A 22,995-nucleotide genomic window follows, 5' to 3' on the forward strand; every position below is an offset into this window, starting at 1 on the left:
ATCTTAAGAAGCTTGTTTGGGTTTTAACTACCCAGATAGCAAAATGAGGTTTATTATTCAGCAAAAACCTTTCAATGTAAACCTAAAAAGGTTTGTTATGCGGTTTATGTGTAAACCTTCTAACCTTAAAACGAGATATTTGACAATCTGGCCTCATCCAAAACCTTGGAAAACAACTTTCTATATTAAAACCTTAAATCGAGATTGACTTAGGATTTCCAAGCGAGATAAAATCCTTTCATAAAGCTAGTCTCAAAGGGAAAATAATCTTAACCCTTTGTAACTCAACAACTCTGATTTAAGAAATATTTACGCCGGTGTTAGAATGCATCCTATTAAGCGTGTAAAAAATAATGAAAAAATTAAGATCTTAAAATTAAAAATTTATTGATAAAAAGTATTTGTTGAACATCTCCAATATCGTGAAAAATATCACAAAAATTCAAATATATTTAAAACTTCATGTGAAAAATTTTGAAATGGTTGTTTTTATGGTAACAAAGTCTCACACCACATTTTTCAATCCCTCCTTATATAATCCTTATATAATCAAGGGGATTCTTGTAAAAAAAACTAGTTACAGACATTGTTTACAGCTCAGGATTAAATTAACGGAGTTCCTGATATGATGTCGATACTGATTAATTTGTATACCATAACAGTTCCATGCGAATATTCAGGCATAAAATAATAAAGTACAGTTTTGAAAGCACTGATCACTAAGTATGTAAATTGCAAAAACTTCATGAATCAATTAAAAATTTACTTCGATAACTTTGTTCAAATGGAAACTCCCCTAAAAACGGTAATTTTTGCACTTAGCCTATTCGAAGAACTCAATCGATACCAGGTCTGGTAAAGCACCCTTCATTAACCTGCAGTTATATTTTCCTTACAAAATAACACGAATTTATTAAATGACGTTTCTAAGATCTTTTAGGAACCACGATATTGTTTTGTATAATTAATGTGTTATAACAATTAAAGTGTTTAATTTTGCCGTCACTTAGAAATGCACGAGTCATTTGTTTATGAAATCGTTTTTAAAACTTTATTGTATGAAAAAGGATAATTTTAATATCACTTTCCAGAAAAAAAACTCTCGAATTGAAATTCATGTATTTATTATTCTTTAACGTTAATTATAATAAAGAATTCTTAATATATTATTTTTTCAAGGCTGTGTATTTTTGACTAAAATTAACTTCTGTTAAAATAAGTCGATTAGTTAGCGTTTTTCGGCAAATTTGTAAATATATATATATATATATATATATATATATATATATATATATATATATATATATATATATATATATATATATATATAAAAGTTCAAAATGAAGATAAAACAAAGGAAAATTATAGGCATATGGAAAAAAAAGGGGGGGGGTAATAATAATGAAAAAAAATGACAAACAACTAATCAAAAAAAAAAAAAAAGGATGAAATTTTTTTTAAAGAGAACCGGAAAATAAAAGATATAATCTTTTCATCAGCCCACACGATTATATCCGCAAAAAAGAGTGCTTTCTGATATTGCATCAATATAGCCAAAGCAAAATATATTAATACAATAGTGTGAGGTGCACTCAAAAAAATTTTTTACAAAAATTACAACAAATAAAATAGAACACAGTAAGTAAAAATAACGCGTAGAAACAGTAAATAAAATAAAATAAAACAAAATAAGAAGAAAAAACAGTATAAAACAAGATCTCTAAAGCGAGTAGCGAAATCAGATGTACTTACATGAACAGGAAATTTTTCAAGAATGATTTAAAAATATTTTCGCAACAAGATTGCCAGATTACAAAATATGAAAACAAAAGCGCAAATTGAGTGTAACTAGAGGAATTTAAAGTGTCGTTATTACTGCATTGCTGAAGTGATTTGTTATGCTGTGCATTGATTTGTTAGTTACCAAGGATGGGCCCGAAATGGATGTGCGCAAGGTAATATTATACCGGATAATTTAAAAAGTTGACCATAAATAATTTAAGAAAATAAATAAATATTTATTTAAGAATTTTTCTTAACTTTCTTCGTGTTTTCTTGTATTTATTTATTTTGTTGTATATATATTTATTTTTTTCAGTTTGAAAAAAAAGGAATACATTTACTTAAATGTAAAAAACATACTTTTATAAACGTAAGAAAATAATAGTTTTAAGAAACTGAATCAGTTTCCATGATAGATAAGAAAGTAATAAGAGTTACTTTTTAAGATTTTTCTGTGATATGCTTATTTGATAATGTTCCTTCATTGGCCGTTAGACTATTCCGGACTGCTTTGTGATCTTTTTAATATTTAAAAACATTATTGACAAACCAAGCCCAAAAATTTCAATTATCATTGGGCGATTTTGAGAAAATGGCATAATTCAACCCAACAAGCACACAACTTTTGGGCTAGTGAAGGGACAATGCCGGCTCACCTAAAGTGCCATTACGGCGGGCTTTTCATTGCCGTATCGGTTCCGTTAATAAAGTGAAATCTGGGCCAGAATGAGGGCCAGTGCATGGCATTTCAGGCAAACTTCTGGCAATCGTTGAAGGACCGGGACTATTTTGTTGCCTCTGGATTGCTTTGCCATTTTTGCCTGTTAAATACCGGGGAAAATTTTTTTTTTCACAGAATAAAGAGAAAATTGCCGTAAAGGCTTTTATTGAACCTTTATGATGTCTTTTTTGCCTTTTTATCAAAAGCTGAATACGTTCACTGGCATACGTCGTTGCCTCGCTTGCCGTTAAGGCACCTTAACTGTAGGCTGATTAGAAAACGTCTATGCCGTTTTCGCCTATATCGCACCTTTATTTCAGGTGTTTAGGCGAACTTCTTTGCCTTATTTACCAATGCACCACCCTTAACTCACCTCAAACTCGGTTCAATAGAAAGTTTTAATGGCGTCCTTGCCGGTATCACACCTTTATTTTAGGTGTCTCGGCATTTTTTTTATTTTTTATTATTAGAACTTAGCTTTTAATTTCAAAGGCTTCTTGCTGCATTTTGTTACAATTCTTATTTAGGGAACATAAATTGTCACGAGTGTTTGTTCTACTCGGCTGATATCAGTGATAGTAATTTATTGATTCTTAGCTTTTTATATTGTAATATAACAACAACTGTCATTACATGCATACTGTTTTATGACAATATAAAAAACAAAATGGTGTAAAACAATTATTTAATTTATAACCAAATGTCCAATGAATCTTCGTACAATAAAATAGACTTTTTTTTATTTCATTTTAAACAATTATAAGCGCTATCATTTAAAGTAGAAGCATATAAAAAAAAATCTTTTTGAATTGAGTATTTAAATTTTTTAAGCATTTTGAGATAGAGGAAATTAAGTACAAATTTTTATTCTAAAATAAAACACAATGCAACTCAATAAATAAGTTATTTAAGTTTTTAAAATAATGCTTATATATTTAAAACCTACATCTAGCTTTTATTGATAGAAACTTACACACAAAAGTTTATTTATCCTATAATTTTGTGTATATTCATCAAGTCATTAATTTTATTAAATATTAGATAAACAGTATATATCATAAATAGTTTTTTCAAAAAAAAAAATATTTTGTACTAGTAAATAATACACCATTTTAGTAATTTTAAATATATAAAAGCAGGAATTTTAACAACAATAAAGCTTAAAATAAACCATGAAGGAGTTTTATTTCCTTGTAACAAATCAATACATCTGTATACACTATTTACATATGGACAAATATATTTTCTTTATCCCATTCCAGAAGCTTTATTTCAATGAGCCTTTTTCCTGCAAAAAATAAAGCAATTTATTTTACTATAGATATATTAAATGTTCACAGAAAAAAAAATATTGATTTAAATCAACTGATTTATTAAAAGCCATGGATTAAGACAAGCTGATTATTTTTACAAAAAATTATTAATTTAATTATAAAAATATGATATTGAATTTAGTTAATAAATATGCATTCTTTAGGTTGCATTTAAAAAAAACAACTAAGATCTGATTTCAGAGATAATGATAGTATTTCACTAAGAAATAATAAAAGAGATATGTATGTAAATTATTATAGTCATACATCCCTTTAATGATTATACTTAAGAAAAGTATTGATTTAAAGAAATAGATTTGAAAAAAATCAATTACTTAAATAAACTTATCATTTAACTATTATAATTATAAATACTTTTTATACTATGTAACTAATAAAAACATTATTTATAGTATGTTTAATTCAAGTCTTCTTTTTTTTCCATTAATAAGGTTATTTACTAAGAAATGGTGAAAGGGATATGCAAGCAAATTATTATTTTTTAAAATAGATCAACTGCCAAACATATTAAAATTATTCACATTTCATTTTTTAATTATTTAAATGCAGTTCATATATATGTAGCTCATAGATATCAAGACTTATTCTACCCAAAGTAATTTAAAAAAGTTTTTTCAGCAATGCAATCTGATCTAAACTAATTTAATCTGCTTTAGATATCTAATTGAAAAATAGTATCACAAACTTTAACATTCATTAGCAAATTGAGAATGAAAAACATAATTATAATTCTATTTATTCAATTAGTTTTGTAATAATTAAATAATTTTAACCATCTTAGTTAGAAATGTTAACTATTGTAGCTATAATAATATTTTAAAGTAATGTTAAGTGTTATGAAAACAATTCATTCAATGTTTTGAATGGTAAACGTAGAAAAAAAATTTTTTTTTAAATGATTTTCTTAAACCCAACAATTTATTAACAATATTCATGTTATATTTAATTTTATTTAATGCGACATTATATTAATAACCAAATTGCTGGTACATTATACATTTATCAGTTAACTGTAAAAAAAAATTAACAAAAAAGTATAATTTGCTCTAAATATAAATTTTTTAATTCCAGAAACAAAGCTTGAATAATTTTTTTAATTCTATTAATGAGCGATTCGTAACAGTTTGAGATTGATAATTAGGAAATGTTAATAGTACTTCTGTAACCAGTATCAATTATTTAATATTATTTCATACCAATATTTATTTAAAATCTGCAATTAAATTCGTGACATCCTTAATAAATTACTTTTAAGTGGAGTTTCAATTATTTTGAAAGGAAGGCAAAGTAAATATATGTGTCTTGGCATTTATATATATATATATATATATGTATATGTATATATATATATATTACATCAGAAATACAAATCTTTTGATTATTCAAACTGATAGTTTTAGGAACTGCATTAGTATTTGTAGAATATGTGATAACAAAAACAACAAAATCGAACACAGACATTGTCAGAAATCAGAGCAAAAAGCTAAAAAAACATGAGAATAAAGTTTTTTTTTCTTTATCAGGAATTCAGAAATTTCAGGACTATGAACTCGGATATTATTTAACTTATTAAATAAACTATTATGCTAAAATAAATGGAGAGAAAATTTATACTTTATTATTAAACTATTAGTATAAAAACTTACTTTTATTATATCTTTCCTTATCAATTTTGTATCTTTTTTATCAAATAATTATAATGCACCATATAAGAAAACACTTTTTAATTATCATTCATATAAAATATATATGATATATTGCCTTAAATATATAAAAATTTATATTATGTTAATGGATTAAAAAATAATTATGTTCCATGAAATTTAATTACATACTAATATCATAAATTATACACATCTAAATAATAACATTAATTAAACAATATTGAAATATAGCATTTCTATATTACGGGCAAGCAAGGTAGAAAATCATTCTTTATGGTATCACTAAAATCAAATTTAAATGCTGAATGTTTATTTTGCTTGCTAAATAAAGCTGCATACTTAAATATTTAGTTCTTTCCTTTTTTTATTAGATATTTTGTTAATATATTTAAAGAAAAGAGTGGATATTTTTAGTTGTTTATTGAAAATATTAATTAATAGTTAAAGGAATAGTTAAATGCTATGAAAGACCTTGAATTGGCTCGGTTAATTTCAATTGGCTTAAAATAATGTTCCACAAATTGTTTTAAAAAAACACAAAACCCCCAGTTTAAACAAAAAAAACTGGTTTCTTTTCAACCATATGGTAACCTAAGGTAAAATATAAATTTATTTCTTACCATCCTTTTTGTTGATTTTTAAATTTTGAGTTTTATCTTCATTGTTGATCTTCCATCCTGACTCCCTATGAAAGAAAAAAAAAACTATAATTAGAATATGATAGTTGTAAAATTAGTTAAAACAAAAACAACAAAATCGAAACATTAAAAAAAAAAACTGTTTCTAAAATCATGTATGAAGATTAATGTAAATATTTTTATTTCAGTTATGGAATATGACAATAAGTTCATTGTTTATCATTTATCTTGTTTATACTCTAAGCATGTGGTGTGTTAGAGGAACTAAATGTGAATTGATAAATTCAATAAAACTTAGCACGAGCTTGTAGGGGAATACTTTTAGCCTTTCAGCCCAAATTTAATGTGGACAAAGTTTTTAATTTTTTTCATGTATTTTTTTAAGTAAAAAATATTTGCTAAAATAATTGCTTTAATACGAATATTATATGCTGGTGAAACTTATGGAAAAATGAAATGTTATATAATATTATCATTTCAAATAAAATAACGAAAAATATTTCGTTATTCATTCATAACTTTACGTAGTTATTTTAACAGTAAAAATAATTTCTTTTAAAATTTTGTTTTCTAACTAATTAAAAAAATAGAATGATAAAAAAATGTTATAACAGGCATGAAAACAGAGAAAACAAATACTAAAATATCGTAATGATATAAAATTGTCAGCACATCTTTTCACCTAATTTATACATTTATAAAGTGCATTTTTCATTTATTACGAAACCTTATTAAGAAATTATTAAATAAGAATATTGCAAAAATATAAATATAAAAGCTTATATGAGTAATAAAAACACTTGTTATTAATAAAGACTGTGTTAGAGAAATACATAAAGTGAACTTAATTTTGATAAGCACAATAATTATTAATTAAAAAAATCAAAATTCTTTTGCAAATCAAAAATATGTGATTTAATTGAAAAAAATATTAATATTTAATGTTTCACTATGTTCTTACCTTATTTAGCTGTTGATGGCTGTTGATCGCTGGATTAGCATTTCTTGGATCTTTCGCCCTGTCTTTCCATAAAAGAAAAGGAATAAATTAGAGTATGATCGTCATAAAAACAGTTAAAAATCAACAAAATCAAAACTGTTTCTAACTAATTATATTTTATAATTTTTGTTAAAAACAATTTTTTGATTTAAATGAAATTAATTTTGATTTAAAGGAAAGAGAAGGATCATATATTAAAATTACGGCGAATATTTATATTTTTGGTAACTGACGATAAGTTGAATGTTTACCAAATTTTACCTTACCAAATTTTCTCTTAAAATTTTTTTGATTCTAATTTAGAAAAAGAACTAGTCTTTTAGCCAATTAGAATTAAAATAAATAGATAAATTAGAATTAAAATAAATAGACAAATTCTAAATAAAGCTTTTGTTAGTTAGGGCTCCCTCTCAATTTTAAAAATATAATTTCCTGAATTTTTGAGGAATAGTTTCCAACAATTTTTAGATTATATATTTCCACTACACAGTTATCATCATAAATTTTAATTAAACAATTAATAAAAATTCTTTTTTGTAGAAAATGTATACACTTTCTTAAACACAAAATTGTCAAAGGTGAAGGCTGAACAGGTATATTTTAGAATTAACAACCATTTAAAAACTCAAAATAGTAAATTAAGAAGAAGATAAATTACATGAGATAAATTATAGATTTTGCACAATAACTGGAAAAAAAGAATTAGTAATCGTCTTTATAGCATTGAGGATCAACAATATTTAATACAAAAAGCTTTATTTCATGAAAAAAATTATTATACAGAAAATATTATTATACTTATGAATAAATTTTAAAAATAATAACCATGAAATAATATTCTAATTTCTATTCAAAAAAATTGAACGTAATTTTAAATTAAATTTGCTTTATAAAAAATTCAGTTTTACAACATAATAATTTTATAACGAATTAATTCATTTTAAAACAAATTTAATCGTAAAATTAAACTTAATATAAAGATTTGAAATGTTCTTATACCTCTACAGCAATTCATTAAATGCAAAAGAAGTATAAAAACAACAAAATAAAAATTAGAAATACTGTCCTTCTATTTAATATGTCATTTTGTTATTTATTTATTTAGAACAAAGAATATATTATATTGAGTATCAAAACAAATATTTAAATTGTTTAAAAATATATTCTGAAAATACTCAAAAAAACTTTAAAAGTGGAAGTGTTTAGTGGAACAATTTTTACATGTTTACCAACGTTATTATTATTTTTTTTAATTTAAAAAAGTCAAAGCAGAAAAATATCAAAATTAAAGTATAATTTAAATATAAAGTAACTAATTAGAGATGAGAAAATTTAAACTCTTACTATTTATTTATTTATTTTATGGTGGTTCAAAAAAATATTTCTTCTTATATCTAATCAAAATTATTATTTGAAACAATAAGTGACACCCGCGGTTTAGATAATTCAAATAATGTTTTTTAACAATCCTTCAGAGAAAAAATATGGCTACCGAAATGAAGTAAATTATTAAATTAATCAATGCTTCCGAAAAATGAAAGAAGCATTTTTAATTAAAGCATAAGAAATCATAAATTTTTCTTTTATTAGATAGAGTTAATTGAACTTTTATTTATTAAAAAAATCGTCTAATTCATTTTAAAACTAAACTAGCAGCTTAAACTAAACAACAGGAAAGCATAAGATAAAATAGCCAACTGAAGTATTATAGTTATAAAACATAATTTCTAAAAACATAGCAAATAAAATCAAAGCGAATTAAACTAATTTTAAAAAGCTATTTAATAAATAAGTTAAAAAATTTTTTAAATTACATGAACTAAAGAGAAAAAACTTGTTACTTACTTGTTACTTAGTGCCACCATTTCTATTTTTCGAAGAAAGAAGAAAACTAGGGGCTACGTTTATCTCCTTCTTTTTACACCCTTTTCGCCAAATGAATCTTTTAGCTTGTTCTATACATAGAAGTAATCAACGACCTCCTACTGAGCAGCTCTTCCGTACTTGAAAGGAATGTTTCTTAGAATTGGGGGTAGGGGACAAAATGTGCTTCCCCACATTCTTTTTAGTTCAAGGACTTCAAACATACTTATCTGGTGATTTCAAACCGTAATGAATATCTATTTTGAATTCTTAAAGACAATTTCTGGTCCTCATAATAAAAAATTAATCTGCACTAAAATATTTTATTAACTATTAGCAATAAGCAAGCTTACTAAATTAAAAAATTATTGAAGTCAAAATTCATTTGAGTACTTTTCGTAAGAAAAATTTTTAATACATATAAACTGGGAAATAATGCTTACATATATATTTTGATTTGCGAAGTAGTAAATTAGAATATCGTTTCTTTATAATGAACAGTAAAGATTCCATAATTAAGGACGTTTAAGTAAATAAACCATTTTTTAGGTTTCATCAGCTTTTTAACAATTTTAGTACATAAAAACACGTTCTACTTTTATGAATTATTTTTTATAAATAATTAAATAACTTTAATTGGGCAAATTTATTTACATTAGCAAACTGGTTTAGTAAAATATAATATTAGCACTACAAAATTATAAATTTTTAAAAAAATATATATATATTTTCGTCTAAAAGTCTTTATAAATCACTCCCCGAGTTAAGAATTTTTTTGTTTTTGTTTATGAATGAATGCATGACGACTGGTTTTTTTTATATCATTCAATTACATTACTAAAAAATAATTATATTTTTGGTTGAAAGCTAATGATCAGAAAGATTTAAAATCCTAAATAACCAACTGCAACAAATTCATTACCTTGGATACTTAAAGCAAAAATTTGAGGTTACTTTATTTTTCTACTAAATACTTACTTCTTTTAACTATCTTTATAAGGATAATGATGTTCTTTTAACTTTCTTACAGACGATATTCATACGATGAAATTCTATTTAGCTATGCATATTTATACTTTCTATGGCATTAAAATTCAGGATTTTTAAATTCTTTAACATAAAAATCGTAACTTTAACTTTAAAACTTTATTTTATTTACGTTTAAGCAACAACATTGATTTTAGAAATCCATTATTAGTTTTCAAACAGTTTTATTTAGTTTATATTTTAAATTTATACTTTGAAACACACTTATATACACGCAGTTTATATTTCAAAACATGCATCGAAATTTTTTGAAGTAACATCAGTTTTTATTTTGCTATTATTTGCATAGCTATAACACATGAAAAACGTTATTTTTTATTTTATCATTTGAAACTTTATTTCATTAAATGCATAGTTAAAAATTACCTGTCTATTTTTTGTTTAAAAATCATTCCATTTATACAAAAATAAAAAATAGCAGGCTTTACCCTTTTCTTACTCCGCTCACTCCCGTAATTGCTTATCGTTCATTCATCATTGATTTTTTTTCTTTATATATACTTCCTTAAGCTGCAATATTTTTCACTTTTCGCAAAACACATAACATTTTATTTTCAAAATATACAAGTATTGCAGCTTTATGTAAGAACATTTTGCTAAGCATAATGAAATAGAGGATTTAATAAATTTGAAAAATAATTATCTGTACTTGAAAGAAAAAAAAACTTAAGGAATTTAGATTGTGTAACTCAACTGGAAAAAAAAAGAGAAGTAATATTACTCGTTAACAAGACTTATTGAAGTTTAAACAGGGAACGGTTTTAGCGTTATTTATTAAGTTTATTGTTTTTAAAAATGTCAATATAATTATTAAGAGTGATATTAGGCAACAAACAAATCTCTCTCTCTCTCTCTGGCTGTCTTTCGCTACTTTTTATTGACAACAACTTGAGCGCATGTTTATAAAATGAATTTTTTATGACAATGGATAAATAGTCAATGGTCAATATTTAAAGCAAAAAAACTTAAAGAAAGATATAACGAATGAGTATTTAAATTTTCAATTGCTTTCAAACATATTGGAATTTCAAAACAAAATTCTTGTTAAGTTTACACATAAACCCGCCCTTTCAGCAAATTAAATTTTAACCAAGTTACCTTTCAGCCAACTACGCGAAGAAAAAGTTTTTCTTAAATTACCGCATTCTATGATAATAACATTTTTTCAAAACAAAACCATAGCTCTGTTAATAAAACCAAGTATTTAAACCATTTATTTGGTAATTTTTTTGTTAAAATGATAGCAGTTAACCGGATACTCTAGCTTTCAAAATTATAGCTCTTTTAACCTCACATTTAGTAAAAAATATAAAACTGAATAGTAAATTTTTCTGAACAAATGGTTTTTATACAGTGCTCTAAACTATCATGGTAAAATTATAAAATTTTACCACGTTTTTCGCATTTCAACTCATATTATAAATTCTAAATTTTTTATTACTTTACCGAAAACATTACTAAACCACTTCGTTAAAAAATACTGAGCTTTTTGGTTTTTCCCTATAGCCGGAAATAAAGTAAGTTTTACAATATTTTGGTAGTTTTGATTAAATTTTCTTTTCTAGCAAACATATCAACCAATCGCAGTATTTTTTTATTAACAATTAGTGATTTTTAAGTTAACAATCGAAATCGAAATTTTCTCTACAACTCATCATAAGAACAATCACGTGAAAAGAAAAAGAAGAAGAAAAAAGGTGCGTAAAAGGCAATAATAAAATTGCAATTAATTTTCGAACATATTTGAATACCGGTATTAATTTCAAGATCAAAATTAGCCTTTACAGAGCGCAAAATTTCTAATTAGTATTTGCATTTCTGTGTTCTACAAAGCAGCCAGTACAGTATTTTTTTACACCAGATTTTGCAGATAACAATTTCCAAACTAATTATAGAATAGTCATTTTCATCGCACTCTCTGTCCATTTTTCTGTAATCCTTTGTAATTTTATTTTATAATTGTTGTTGAACAGCCAACCCGAATTTGATCTCATGGTTACCAGTGTTCAACTTTATATCCTTGTAATTTTGAATCTAAACCAAGAAATAATAGAACTCCTGTACAAAAGTATCGGGAACGAATTGCCTTCGTGGAGAACTTTTTCATGGTGAGATAAACCACGAAAACCTCCCGTGATTAGCAAGACGAAGATGGGACTCTAATAATCCACGATGCGTCTATCACTTGGAATATTTTATGTCAGCCGGGTACGAAATTCCTATCAACCAGCAATTCTTAAGATTCAAATCCTCAAAACTCATTAGTTGGCTAGCGTTCCTTCCCCTGAGCCTCCACCGCTTATCCTTCGTAATTTGAAACTTCTAAATCTTATACTTTTTGTACAGCAAAGCAAAATGTAAAGTTAAAATAAACACCCAAAAATAGCGAAGGGGACTTCGCTCCTTAGGACTTTTTTATTCAGAGGGAAACGTATTATAGTAAATATTTCTTTCAGGATTCGGCTCAATAATTTAGTAGTTTTCCTGCCACTGTTTATGAATTTTTTCATATAAAAATTAAATAAAAATACAATATATTGATAATTTTTTGCAGAATATTTTTCTAATTAAAAAGATGAAATCCAGTTTAGAAGTATCTGAGTTAACTCCTCAAAGTAAATATACTAAAAAATAGACATTTAAATGCATGAATTATAAAAGATCCAACATTTTGCGCATTTGTGTCTAGTTGAATAGTACTAATTTTTGAAGTTGCGAAATAAGAAGACTTAACAATTTTATTACCATTAATTTTCTTCCTTTTTTTAATAATTTATTAACAGTGTCTAACTTGTGCTTGAAAAAAAATATTAAACATTTCTTTAATTAGTAAAACAAATTCTAACAAGAAATTTTAAAATAATCCTACTTAAAAGTTATTACTATAATGGTGAAAAAAATACTATGATGCTTCTTCAGAGTTTCATAACAGTTAAACTTCTGTTTGCGCATTTGTTTAAGAAATATAATGTGCTTACGTTGTAAAAAAATCAAGATATTCAAGAAATATCGCAGTGATGCATGAACACGAAGCTTATTACAAATTTATCAGATAAATTACTCAAATTTTTGAGGGTTCAAAGAATCTAATTTCTTGTTTTTTAATGTTCTTTTTTTACCTGCACAAAAATATATATGTGTTTATATTTGAAGCATTTAAAGAAACTTGATTAATTTGTATCATGGCGTACTATATTATCTCAATAGTTGTAAAAGACTCAAATAGTCGTTCACCATGATTTAAATAATTTACAAACTTTCGACTGCTTAGATAAAGAGATGAAAGATAAAGAAAAGAACGAAAAATGATGTTGTGTAGTCTGAACATTTTAGCCAATTTAATAAATGAAATACGGTTAGAAGTTCCCACCTTAACTCATAAAAATTAGGACATTAAAAAATTAAAATGTATGAATTACAAAAGATCTAACTTTTATTGCATTTGTGTCCAGATGAGAGAAAAATTGGATTTTACTAATTTATGAAGATGCGAAATAAGAAGATTTAACAATTTCGTTACCGTTAATTTTTCGTGCACTTTGTTTTTACGAAAATAATTCAAAATAATATTTTCATTTAATATCTGTCATAGTAGCGTAAAGATTAAAGTGTTAAAATTCTGAGTAGGAAACTAAACTCCTTTAATTTTCTATTAAGATATGTATACTGAACTGCTCTAAATTGATTTTATGGGGATATTTATTTGAGCTAAGTCAAATAAAGAATAAATAATTTAATGCGGCAAAAGAATTACGCAGCGTAAATTACTCAACGTTATGTTGAATTACAAGTTCTTCAAAATAAATATTCTACAAAAAATATGCATATCAAATAAATTTATTTTTTTTTACAAAATAAAGAGTAAAAATTTAACTTAACTATGTCGTATTTGTTAAACTTCTTTATTCTTACTATAATTGCGAAATTTATTATATTTAACTGTAAATAAACTAAGAATAAGTTACTAGATATCAGATATTATTTATATAAAATTTTATTGAAAGATTGGTTTGAACTGTTTTCTAAAAACAGAATCAATTCAAAAAAAGATTATTAAAATAAAAAATTAAAAAAAAAGTATGTGTTATTAAGAGAAAGAAATATACTATACAATTACAATTTTATTCGTTAATAAAATGATTAATGAAAGTTACAGAATACTATTTGTTTAATAACATGAGAGAATTGTAATTGCACTATTCCAATCACTGGATACCCATTAATCATTTTTTTTTTTCTTGGATAGATTTTTTTTAAGGTCGTCATTAATTACAGAAGGTGTCTAAATTAATTTTTGTCCTTTTGTCAGTCAATGGGCTAAATTGATTTTTAATTTCAGCCAATATACGTTTCGTAGAAAATTCTTTTCTTTCTTCAGTATTAATATTTATATAATAATTGCTGCCAAAAAGAAGAACAATAGTTGTGTATAAGTTAATTATAAAACGAATATAAAATTGCTTTAAAGTAATTTAATGTAACACTATTAAAATTACCCTCTGGTGAAAGTAAAAAGAAAAAGGTCAGTCTGTAAAACAATGAATTCCAAGAATTTCAAAAATTATCTTCTTTATTTTTAATTATATCATTTCGAGATGCTTTTTGATTTTCGAGATGCTATCATGATTTTTTTCATGACTCTTAGAATTCTTTACTTAAGATAATAGTGTTGAAGTTAATCTAATCGATTAAATTGGTCTAATCGAAAAGTGCGAACGCATGAGAACCTAGAATAATAGCATTAACACTGACCATTCCTGAAAATTCTTTTTATATGAAGTTGGAAAAATAAACTGCATTGTTAAATTAACGTGAAACGAGCAGATATTAATAAATTTCCTTCTCTGTCAGAAAACTGAATAAATTTCCTTCTCTGTCAGAAAACTGAAAAGGTCACTGTTATGGGGTTTTCAACTTAACGTTACATTTTATCAAACACTGTTTGATTTAGAAACTTCAAATTACGTTAATATGTAGGATGTACAATGGAATTAAAAAATAATTCTAAAATTAAGTCAAGATTATTTTTACTCTTATACTTGTTAGAAAAATAACATGCGGGCCGCTCTGTGACCACAAGAATTCAGCTGCGGAAGTTAAATTTGGTATGCTGAAAGAGCCAAATTTGTTTTTAACCGTAACATAGAGTCTTTATTTCCTTTTAGAAACTCTTATTTGTTTGAAAGTTATTACAATTTAAAAGTTTTTTTTTTCATTTTTTCTTTAACTAATAATTATTTATTGATTGTTGTGGAAAAAGTTTTCATTTACGCGATTTTCATAATATCCCTCTTGACTTAATATTAAAAATAATGAAAATAAAGAAAAAAATATTATATAGAAAAAGGCTAGGTGTTGCCAAATATAAAACTTCGACATTTTATACCGACATTTGAAAATATGTGTAGAATAAAGAGAAATAAGAATTGTTTCTTATATGATCGGTTAACAAGAAAAAATTACTTCTAATTTATAAATTCTTTTCATTGTGTCGCACACTCTGCCTTTCTAAAATGTAATTTTTTAAGCGCAGTTATTTATCATTCAAATCCAGCTATCCTTTTTATTTTGTCAAAATTAACAAGTTAATATAATGAACTTAAATAAAAGTATAATAATTTTACATTAAGCAAATAATTTTTAATCGACTTTTCAGGAAAAAAAAAACTTTTAAGAACATTGTTAAGAACAGTTTGTGCCAAATGCCTCTAGTTCTGAGAGAATAAAAAAACGAATTTGCGCGCGGGCATAAACTGCTTTTTCCATAGAACATCTTCAATGCGTAATAACTCTCGGCGAGACCGTTTTTCCTTCTTCTTCATTTGTCAAAACTTAGGAATCCTTAAAATGCAACTGCTGGCAATCCAATCGTAATTTTTACTTAAAAAAGTGGAAGAAAACAATTTGTACTTGATCTTCAATTATTTCAAACTTGATGAATGAGATTCAACTACAGGGATTATCGAGCGTAGCGAACAGGTGACGGTGCCTCCATGTAGAAAACAAGGATACATAAAAATAAATTGTGTCGAACAACTATTATCAGTAAGCGTATGATTAATATTTAAAATTGTCTCTAAAAAAGGACTGTAGAAGCTGATCAATTGATAAAAATTTATCTGCTGCAGTCAAGGTATAAATTATCATCACTATCTGAAAAACATTTAATATATTTAAATATTAGCATGTTTACGAATTATGACCTGTTTTTGAATTTTTTTTAAATTAACGTCAAACTTTAACCGGATTTCAATAAATTAGTTCAAAAAGAACTGCATTCTTTAAAAAGGAGGTATGAAAATGATTCATTGGATTCGTTTTGTACTATGAAAATTGCCAAGTCGATTCGGCAGCATGAAATACTATTTCATTTTTCACCAGTTTATGGTTAAAAGAGCTCCACTTAGTTCTAATTACATAATCATTCAATTTCGTCTAAATAGTTATGCCTTTTCTGAAATATTGATTTGCAAATTTACCGTAAATTTAAAACTATACCTACAGTTTAATGGGACAAACAGATAAAATTTCGGTTCTCTTACCGTTATTTTAATATTTCAGCCATATTTCTGTTATTAGTTCCTAAGATTTAAAACATAGCACAATTTTAAAATTTGTTAACCCAAAACCCCTTGTGAGAAAAAAACAATGTTTTTAATTCATGTATAGGAAACATTTTGCAAATGACATTTGAAAATGATTAAATGTATGTTTATTATTTTGTATTGTTATGTTTCTTTCATTTTTCTACAACTAGGGAACATTACTGGAAAATGAGTAATTTTTCACACAATGCATTTTTATTTAAATCTTATATCGACTTCGTAGAAGAAAAAATCGGTGACTTTTTTTCAATCCTGCTGTAACTTTTGTATTTTTTCCAGCTTTAAATACTATGCTATTTTTATTAACACTTGAATTGAAGTATGTGACGAATGTAGTGTAAAGAAAGATTGAAACAGAGAAATTTAATGTTTAATTTTGTCTAATTTGCTATTTAAAGAATTTAGTTTCAAAATAAAACTCAATAACGCAATTATGGTTTTAAATAACTACTCCGCTATTTAATTGGTTAAGGCAATTTGCAGTAGAACATTTTTTTATTTATGTCACATTTTATGCTAGAATAAATAGTGCAGACCCTTGCCACACATGAATGATAAATTTGCTTGACTATAGTAAGCAGAAGGGAGAGGGGGGGGGGGATATTGTCGCCGCAGTCTCCTCAATTGGTTATGCCTGGACAAAAGCCGTACCGACTGTGATTCTGTGTAAATTGGCGAAATTCTATCAAAGTTAAAAGAAAGGCAACCCTACAAGACCCTACACTTTATATTTTCTGCCATCTATCCGCAGGACTCAGAAACACGTCTAGAGTAAAAAATAAAAAACAGCGCCATCTATGTATTGCATTCAAAACAGTTTTTTTTCCTTAATGTATATAAACTATTTTAAAAATAAATTAATGCTGCATGAAAAAATATTTTTGTAATGCAAATAAAAAATAAATATAATTAACGTTTTGAAAGTATAATTTTAATTTTTATTTATATTCTGTATTATAAGTTTTTAAAAAAAATTATTTGCTTAATATTTTGAAGTTTAATTAATAAAAATATCCAAATGTATTTTTATTACTTAAAAACGTATATTTAAGAATAAAATTTCCTAAACAATTATTATTTTCAAGTATTGCTTAAAAGTTTAGGGGAAAAAAAGTTATTTACTTTATTAGACTAGACATTTGCTATAAACAGTCAGAAAATTTAAACACGATTTTTTTAAAATTCAAAATTCTTAAGACCATTTAAACTATTTTGAATCCAGTTTTTAAGAAGTAAGTGATTAAACTAAGATATTAAATTTGAAATGAACATTAAAATAAAAATAAAATAAAAAACAATTTATATAAATAAAACGTTTACTATTATAAATGGTATACATTCATTATTACAAAACACTTAAATTGTAATAAAAGTTAGTAAATTAATGTAATAAAAAAGCCCATCTCATTAAAAATCCTTGCTCTAAATTCAAGATATTTATAATTTCTAGGAGGATTTAAGCAATTTACAATATTTTTTTATTCATTTATTTTCTATAAAATGGATTTTTTTATTTACATGAATTTTAAACTTACCTATTCATTTTTGTTTTAGAGAAGGTTTAAAAAAGGAGTCATAGTCTGGAAAAAATTTATGTTAATTTCATTTGGGGCTTACAGTAATAATTTTCAAGCGACCAAAACATAAACAATGGGAAAAGTTTTCATATCGCTTCTTCCTAAAATGACAAAAAATAGACAATGACGGACCTTTAGCCTTTTACTGCTATCATATAAATTATACTAGATTTTTTTTTTTTTACCATGAATTACAAAAATGATGGATTTTTTATTGAATCCTTTAACGTTAAAAATAAATGTATCGCTTATTCAATAAAAAAATAATAATAAGTCTTCAATAAGAAAAAGTCTTCAATAAGTATTCAATTCAATAAGTCTTTCTTAAGTACATGTTTGATACAATAAATTTAACAAAATTTTATAATAAACAATCGAAAAAATAAAAACTTTTTCTCAATGAACAAAGGAATTGTTCTAGTTAAAAGTATTAATATTTATTCTTATTTTTAAGGGAATATGTATTAAATTTTTCTAGAAAGAAAGAATATATTATATTTCGAGTTAAAAATTATACTTCAGAAAATGATTTCAAAAAGAAAAAATAAATAATTATATATATTTATTTAAAAATTTTAATAAAATTTAAAATGATTATTTTTTAATAAAATTATTTTTTTAAAAAATATAATAGGTAATACCACATAAAGTATATTTAGATTATAGTAAAATAATAAAATTGAAGTTTTTAATATTCTATGTAAAAAATTAGCAGTTTTCAAAGAATAATAAAAGTTGTTTTTTTCCTCTCAAAAATACGGTTAACGTTTTATGGATTTTTTCCATTCTTTCCTGATTTTTTTCAAATTTTTGAGTTAAAAGCACATTTTTTACCAACTCTGCATCTATTCATTATTAATCTATTGTAACATTACACTTAATTAACGGTATACAATAAAGGTCCTGTAACTAATTAAGTGTAAGAGGCCAAACAACGGTATACAATAAAGGTCCAGTAACTAATTAAGTGTAAGAGGCCAAACAACGGTTTTATTTTTCGGGCCTGTATAGGTGAAGAGTTATTCCGCCTCTTCCTGAAATGCCTCAAAACAAACGATAAAGGACCCTATTGTACTTGCCTTTTGCCGTTACCCTACCTAGAATGCCAGCTTACGGCCTTACGTTTGCCGTGAGGTGTGTGCTTACTGGGAAAAGTTTAACTACTTTGACTAGATTTAGTAAAATTTACATTTCAAAGTTTATTTTTTCGAAAATTTCAAGTATTTTAACATATTTTAAAAACATTATTTTTATATACAAATCAGGAAACTTTTTCGAATTGCGAATTTGTTATTTTTCCGAAGATGTTCATCTTTATGTCACTTTTGTTTTATTTTTTGATGCGAAAGAGGAAAAACCTTTAACATTTAAAATTACGAAAGAGTGTAGATACGAAAGGGGGTTGATAATTAGTTCAAGAACTTTTTAATTTCACTGAAATGAATATATTCATCACTTCTGGTAATGATTTTCCATTATTGTAGAAACATTTATCTATGTTGCTTTCATTTTATTTTATAAACGTAGCTTGATGTCGATGGGAAGAAGAAATATAATGAAACAAATGCTAATAAAAGTGGACATATAAAAGACACAAGAGACACGTTTACAATTTGAATTTTTATTTAATATAAAGTTGTTCTCTATACCTTTAGCTTACGGCTGGTACAACATGTGGACCACATGTAATGGTACGAATGGTACACCGTAAACAAAGTGTAAATACATTATTTTTAGTTCATTTCATTACGATATTAACAAATTGTTTCTGCATAAAATTACAATAATTGTAAATTATATTAAAACCTGATTTTTTTAATCATTATTTTTTTAAATATTGACTTTTAAGAAAAAAATACAATAACGAATGAAAAGTAACCACGTTGTAGACAAGCAGAACTTCCTAGTTTATTTATTTATTAATTTAAAAAAAAAAAGATTATTTAAAAAAACCTTAATGTGCACATTGCTTAAGTGAACTGCATTTCAACAGATTTAATTATCTAGATTATTGTTCACTTTAACGGCCTACATCGTATGTGCGAGAAAATGGATGAAACAGAAAGTAAGAGGTGAGAACTATAAGTTAATACTTAACCGTTGTATACGTGGAATGATTGACTGACAAAATATGAATGTATACAAAATTTTAGATCATTTATTCATGTTTTTACAAACTGATTTAGTCTACAGAATGCAACAAAAAAGTTTGAAAACTCCCAAATATCTCGAGAAATGTACTATATCGGATCAAAAAAGTGAAAGAAAAAAAATGCAGTCAATATTTTAACATTTTTTGAAAACTTTTAAATGATATCAAACTGGATCTTCAACGCCCACTCCCTTGAGGCAACTTTGAAATGTTAAATCCTACCTTTTTTTTAATTGCAAATTCGGATTCTCTAGAAGAATTGATGTGTATTTTTGGTGCAAGAGCCATGTTTTAGTTATAGCGCAACTCTAGACGAAAGTAACTCTATTTGACATACAGGGGTGATTGTGAGCCCAACTCAAAAATCCTGAAAATTTCCCGAGTAAAATGACGCATTTCAAACTATTAATGTCTTCATATATTTAAATCATTGATATTTTCAAAACTTGAAATTCTAAACTATGCAGCGTCATTTAAATGAAAAATTATGTACAAGATGCATAAATTATAGTGTTCTAATATTTCTAAATAAAATATACAAGAATTTTTAAACATGACTTCTATTTGAAATTTCTAGACCTTAGATTTCCGGATCACGGTTAGCGAAAAATCCGGTAATCCGGATTTTTTCCGGAGCACAATCTACTCTGCCTATAGGTTTAGTTAGAGATGGATGCTTCACAAATGGTGCTGCTACCGAGACATTTGAAATAGAATACAAATAGCTGAAAATGGTGTTATCTACACATTGAAAAACAAATAAATAATACGATATTTTTTTTTTTTTTTTTTACATATCGATACAAAATTTTGTAACATATGTCTATTTATATGTTCTTAATCTTAAAAAGCTTTATGACATCTGTAAATCTTTGAAGCAAAATGTCTGTTCACATTTAAGATGTCACCCCATCTCGGAAGATCCGTGAAGCTTTCAAAAAAATATCCTTTTTTGATCCGATATATGTATACTTTTCACCCTCTGTAACTATCAGTTACTTTTATGTATGCTGTCTGTGCGGCGGTGATAATATTTATAAGATATAAATAGTAAAGAATATACTGTAAAAATTCTCCTTCAACCACGGCTTGCATGAAAATAACCCCCGTTTAACTATGGTTCAAAACAGAGGTGAAAATGGATAGGAATGGAGGGCATTTCAATTTATGATTCAGTGTTTATATTCAGTGTTTCCCAACCTTTTTTGTACCATGCCCCACCTAAGCCTTTCTAAAATTCTTATGCCCCCCCCTATGTAACATATACATAATTTTTAATATTAAAAAAATCGAATTGTTCACTTAAGAAACTTAGGAAATTGTTAGCGAAACAAAGTAAGTAAATTTTCAGAACATATAATGAAGAACTTAAATTCAAATTCGAAATAATTTTAATAAATATTTTTCTATATATTTAATATTTTAATTAAGTGAGATTCTTGCCCTTGATGCTTGCTGCACGTAGATTTTATCTTAGGTTCCAATTTGGTTAGCCTCAGTCTCAAGTCTCCCCGTTGTGTGTTATATCTAGACGATTTTTTTTTACCAATAAAATAATTTACAGCACTAAATCCACATTCAGCTAAATATGAAGATGGAATCGGTAACAATAGTTTTCTTGCACATTTGATTGAATTTGGGTATTTGTTTTCTGTTTCCTCACGAAGCCATGCCATCACTCCTTTCATATTAAATAAGGTTTTAACTGGCTCATCATTTTGCATTTCTGCAAGTTCTTCTTCATATATTTGATATATCAGACAAATCCATTCCAATTTATGAAAAATAATAATACAAAATATTCCAACATCCATGTTGGAAAATAAATTTGTTTTAAATCAGAATATCTTTCTTTTAAATCAGCCGATAGAATTTTCAGATGATAGACAATAACAAAGAAAGCGGTATTATTTACTTCACATTTTTGGAGCCAATGAAACTGTTCAAAGTTTTTGTTGTTAATATATTTCTGACATAACTCAATAAGGGTAATGAAGCCACATATCTTCGCTTTTGCATCAACAAGGTTTTATTTGTTCCTTGAAGTTTCTTATTTAATATATTCAGTTTTTCAAAGATATTGACTAAATAACTCACAAATGCTTTACCATCGACTGATTTTACGCTGACAATACTGTCTGTCTGCTATCCGGAATAGCCTGGTGGGCCCATGTCCAAGAGTTCGTGGGTTCGATCGAAGACTCCCCGATTAGTAAATGTTGACTGATGCACGTTAAATCTGTCGAGTCACAAAGTCCTCCATGTCCCCATAACAAATCAGTTCCTCTGGGGATTCAGGAGTATCTTCTGAATTGGGTTCAAGGAGTGGGTAGTCTCAGATTTGGGTGTCGGCTGCTCAACGACGATTATTATATACTGTCTGTCTAATGAACTGAGTCTCGATACTATCATTAGATCGTGTTTGTAACCACTGAAGGTGAAGTATTTGTTTAAGCCTTACATCAAATCATTTCCAAGTTTGTAGACGTTTTTGTGACACTACTGTATTGCCCTAAGAAAGATATTTTTTTCAAAAAAAAGTTTTATTCCTGTGCCCATTTAACGTTTAAATAGGCGCACATTAAAGTGCGCAGGAAAAAAGTATAACTTAG

General features: G+C 25.9%; 1 protein-coding gene and 1 long non-coding RNA gene across 2 annotated transcripts in view; both read right to left on the minus strand.

Annotated features, from left to right (window-relative positions):
• LOC107445532 (protein O-linked-mannose beta-1,2-N-acetylglucosaminyltransferase 1) overlaps positions 1-22,995 on the minus strand; it is a 128,186-nt gene that overhangs the window by 84,547 nt on the left and 20,644 nt on the right. The window lies entirely within an intron of this gene.
• On the minus strand, positions 3,670-9,161 carry LOC147816901 (uncharacterized). The gene is made up of 4 exons (XR_015429485.1): positions 8,985-9,161; positions 7,101-7,162; positions 6,122-6,186; positions 3,670-3,791 (listed from the first exon to the last, which is right to left on the minus strand). It is a non-coding gene; the product is annotated as an uncharacterized LOC147816901 (long non-coding RNA).

This window comes from Parasteatoda tepidariorum, chromosome 1 (assembly GCF_982258835.1).
Source record: "Parasteatoda tepidariorum strain Cologne lab strain chromosome 1, Ptep-v5.0, whole genome shotgun sequence".
In the NCBI taxonomy this organism is placed as follows: Eukaryota; Metazoa; Arthropoda; class Arachnida; order Araneae; family Theridiidae; genus Parasteatoda; species Parasteatoda tepidariorum.